The sequence below is a fragment of the Penaeus japonicus genome, unplaced genomic scaffold (genome assembly GCF_977035675.1).
Source record: "Penaeus japonicus unplaced genomic scaffold, GWHDUDI00000001_assembly GWHDUDI00000037, whole genome shotgun sequence".
NCBI lineage: Eukaryota > Metazoa > Arthropoda > Malacostraca > Decapoda > Penaeidae > Penaeus > Penaeus japonicus.
Window position 1 is genome coordinate 13,102,589 of NW_028234439.1, and position 5,000 is coordinate 13,107,588.

The window sequence follows — 5,000 nt, forward strand, 5'->3', positions numbered from 1 at the left end:
TCAAAGAGTCTCTGCTAATGTATTCAAAGCAACGTAAGTACAGACATTGACCTTCTTTTTCTTTTTTTCTCTTTCCCAACAAATGTGTTATGCTGTGCTAGTGCTCTCACGTTGCTGTGTGTCTGGGAAGGAGTGATGACTGTGGTGCTAATCTTATCTAAATCATAATTCCGTTATTCTTGCTTTCGCCACGTGTGTTGCTTTCTCATGGCCGACCGATCTCTCACATTAATAGTTGCATTACGTGGGCTTTTGAGTTCGCTTTAATCATAGGTTAAATTAGTGGTTCCCAATCTGTGGTCCGCAAAGGTAGTAAGGATGAGGATAAGCATATTTAACCTGAAATTCACAACATAGTATCAGCAACATAGTATCAACCATCTCATTAATGAGATAAAGACAAAGTATTTTTTTCTGTACTGCATTTCTTCCTTTTTTTATTTCTATTTGTTTTCCTATTTTTCATATTCAGATACCTATATTTTTCTGTTGAGATGAATCTAGTAAGACAAGTTGGCTGCTAGTTTGATAAAGTCAGCTAGTTAAGTTGACAAACCTTTCAATATCCGGGGTCCGTGGGAAAACTCGTTTAAATAAAAGGTCCTTGGTAGTGAAAATGTTGGGAACCGCTGGGTTAAACGGATGTGTAATTTTCACATCCATACGTTGAGCTTTTTTTATTGGGACAACCAATTGCTTTAGATTGCATTTTGCCCTTTTTTCATTGCTTAGCATTATTTCTAGAGCAATGGTGTTAAGGACTCGTGTCTCAGGTGAATCCACATTACACGCGCACCCATGCCTACGTCCATCCCTTTTCCAAGCGTTCATACCCCCTCCAAGGCCTCCATCCACCCTCAGTAGTTTGGGGAAAGCGTAGCCAGCTTTTTATGGAAGTATATGCATGCATGTGTGTATGTAAAACGCAAACACAGCCACAACCATAAGAAATGCAATAAATCGTGACGTTTCGAGTCAGGCTAAACACCTTAAACACGAAAGGAGCACTCGAAGTACTTCTGGACAGGAATGTACGGTAGACTGAATGGGCGTTGCAACAGGAATTGACTGAGGACACGGGAAGGATGCCAAGATCAAATAATCCAGGGGAAACACTGCCAACTAAAATTAAGGTAGATATAAGACCGGCCATACCCCAAAGGCCAACACAAGTTTGAAAGAGTCACATTTAGTTATTTTCTCGAATTTCGTTTCTTTCTCAATTGAAATAGACTTACAACTTTCTTCCACACAAATTCGACTATTTATAAACTAGTCTTTTGTGCTTATTCCCATCAAAATTGATCACCTTCATCTCACACGTAAATAACAAGTTTGCTAACCCACACAAACTCGCATTTATTAACTTAATACTTTATCCAGGGACCTCCGAAATTTCACGAGTATAAAACTCGTGAAAGATAAGTTTGAGATCTGCCGTCCGAACTTAACGGAATCTTCGAGCAACATTTCAGTGTAAAGGAAAACAAAATCGATGTCAACTTTTCTCAACATCAAATGGAACGGATAAATATGACATAGGATCGTCATTAGCTTTATGGGTTTGTGTTTAGAAACTCTTTTTCCCTCCCTTCCTTCCTCTTCCACTCCCTCCTTCCTTAAGCCTCCTTCTCTCCCTCCCTCCTCCAGACTCCTTCTCTCCCTCCCTCCCTCCTTCAGCCTCCTTCTCTTCCTTCCTCCCTCCCTCCCTCCTTCAGCCTCCTTCTCTCTCTCCCTCCCTCCTTCAGACTCCTTCTCTCCCTCCCTCCCTCCTTCAGCCTCCTATCCTCCTCTCTTATCCTCCTTTCTCCTCCCTCCCTCCTCTTTCGCCTCTTCTCTCTCTCCCTCCTCTTCAGGACTCATCTCTCCTCCCTCCCTCCCTCCCTCCTTTCTCTCCTCCCCCCCTCTTTTCCAGACCTTCTTCTACCTTCTCCCCTTCGCCTCTTCTCTCTCTTCCCTCATTCTCCCTTGCGCCTTCCTTCTCTTGGTTTAAGATAAAAAAAAAAAAAAATGGAGATAATTATTAAAAAAAAGATATACTACCGAATTCATAATCAACGAATTCGATTGCTCATATGCAATAGAATAAGAAATGAAAACGACTCTTAAGCCACGTATAGATAAAGTCGATCCAACGGTGGGAGTGAAGAACTGGATATGCGACAACAAGATTACAATAGCAATTATTATACCGCTAGTCTATCGATAAAAATCTCCTCTGAAAATAAAGGCATTATTTGTTTCATCTAACTTTCTGCCTGTCTGTCTATCTATCTCTTTGTCTATTCATATTATATTTATTATTATATCTATCGAATCTCTCTATTAATTCAAACAATATCTATATCACTCTATTCTATGAACTTCTTCACTATTCTTCTTTTCTCTCTTTTCTTTCTTCTTCTCTCTCTCTCTCTCTCTCTTCTCTCTCTTCTATTATATATTATATCTTATATTTAATATATAAATGCATCTAAGTATCATACGCGTAACTTATGAAGCCGCATATTACCTTATTCTCTATGTTCTATATGTATTGGCGGCCAGACCTACTCCTTCACTGCTCCCTCTCCTTCACTATTCCCTCTCCTTCACCATTCCCTCTCCTTCACTTAACTTAACTCACTATTCTCTCCGACCACTTGTACCCCATCCTTCCACACCACTAATTCTTACTCATAATCTTCAAGTCATTTTCCTTTTCTTCTTTGTGTTACCCTACTTTTCTTGTTACCTTTCATGACATGCATTTTTTCTTAATAAGCAGCATTTCATTTCTTCTTGGATTCTCCAAATCTTATTTTCGCCAAAGAAGTTTTGTTAATGTGTACGGATATAATTCTTCAACTCTCGCTTAGTAATAATAAAAATACATTGATGAATAATTCCAATCATAGATTGTCATTTTATGCTTGTGTATATGAACACGTACACACAAACATCCACCCATGCATACGTATACATACACATATATACATTTATTTAGTAAATACATATATATGTATATATACATACATATATATATATATATCTATATATATATATATATGAATATATATATATATATGTATATATATATATATTATTTATATATATAATATAAATATGTATATATATACACACACACACACACATATATATATATATACATACATATGTATATATATATATATGTGTGTGTGTGAGTGTGTGTGTGTGATATGTATATATATATATATATATATATATATATATATCTATATCTATCGATCTATCTATTTCTCTTTCTCTCTCTCTACACATGCCCCCCCCATCTCTCTTTCTCTCTCTCTCTCTCTCTCTCTCTCTCTCTCTCTCTCTCTCTCTCTCTCTCTCTCTCTCTCTCTCTCTCTCTCTCTCTCTCTCTCTCTCTATGTCTATGTCTCTCTCTCTCTCTTTCTCCCTCCCTCTCTTTCTCCCCCCCCCCTCTCTCTCTCTATCTATCTCCCTCCAGATCTGCGCATCATCAGTAGTCCCTCGCTGTTAGGAGGCAGGGCCATACCTGCCTCCGTACATACGTATATGGTTGTAATCAATGATGCCCAACACGTAACTGGTCTGTTATGTAACTATGAGTATGTTATGTCTATATGTTTGTCTGTTTCTCCCTCTCTTCCTATCGCCCTCCTTCCCTCTATCCCTCCCTTTCTCTCCCTGTCTCCCTCTCTCCTCCCCTCTCTTTCCCTCCCTTCCTCCCTCTTCCTCTCCCTATCTTATTCCCTCTCCTTCCCTCCCTCCTTCAACCTCCTTCCCTCCCTCCCTCCCTCTTTCAGTCTCCCTCCCTCCCTCTTTCAACCTCCTTCCCTCCCTCTTTCAGCCTCCCTCCCTCCCTCCTTCAACCTCCTTCCCTCCCTCCCTGCCTCCCTCCCTCCCTCCCTCCCTCCCTCCCTTTTCCCTCCTTCAACCTCCTTCTCCCTCTCTTTCTCCCTCTCTCTTTCCCTTCTTCACTCCCTCCCCGCCCTCTGCTTATCTCTCCTACTACCGTAACTGGTCTGTTATGTAACTATGTCTATCTGTCCATCTGTCTCTCCCTCTCTCCCTATCGCTCTCCTTCCCTCCCTTCCTTCCTCTTCCACTCCCTCCTTCCTTCAGCTTCCTTCTCTCCCTCCCTCCCTCCTTCAGCTTCCTTCTCTCCCTCCTTCCCTCCCTCCTTCAACCTCCTTCTCTCCCTCCCTCCTTCAGCCTCCTTCTCTCCCTCCATCCTTCAGCCTCCTTCTCTCTCTCCATCCTTCAGCTTCCTTCTCTCCCTCCCTCCCTCCTTCAACCTCCTTCCCTCCCTCCCTCTTTCAGCCTCCCTCCCTCCCTCCTTCAACCTCCTTCCCTCCCTCCCTCTTTCAGTCTCCCTCCTTCCCTCTATCCCTCCCTTTCTCTCCCTGTCTCCCTCTCTCCTCCCCTCTCTTTCCCTCCCTTCCTCCCTCTTCCTCTCCCTATCTTATTCCCTCTCCTTCCCTCCAACCTTTCTCCCTCTCTCTCTTTCTTCTTCCTCCCGTCTACCCTTCTTCCCTCTCTCCCTTCCTCCCTCTGTTTCCCTCTCCCTTTCTCAATCTCCTTCTCCCTCTCTGCCTCCCTCTCCCTCTCTACCTCCCTCTCCCTTTTCCCTCCTTCAATCTCCTTCTCCCTCTCTCTTTCCCTTCTTCACTCCCTCCCCGCCCTCTGCTTATCTCTCCTACTACCGTAACTGGTCTGTTATGTAACTATGTCTATCTGTCTATCTGTCTCTCCCTCTCTTCCTATCGCTCTCCTTCCCTCCCTCTCTCCCTGTCTCCCTCCCTTCCTTCCTCTTCCACTCCCTCCTTCCTTCAGCTTCCTTCTCTCCCTCCCTCCCTCCTTCAGCTTCCTTCTCTCCCTCCTTCCCTCCCTCCTTCAACCTCCTTCTCTCCCTCCCTCCTTCAGCCTCCTTCTCTCCCTCCATCCTCAGCCTCCTCTCTCTCTCCATCCTTCCAGCTCCTTCTCATCCCTCCCTCTTTCCCTCTCAACCTCCT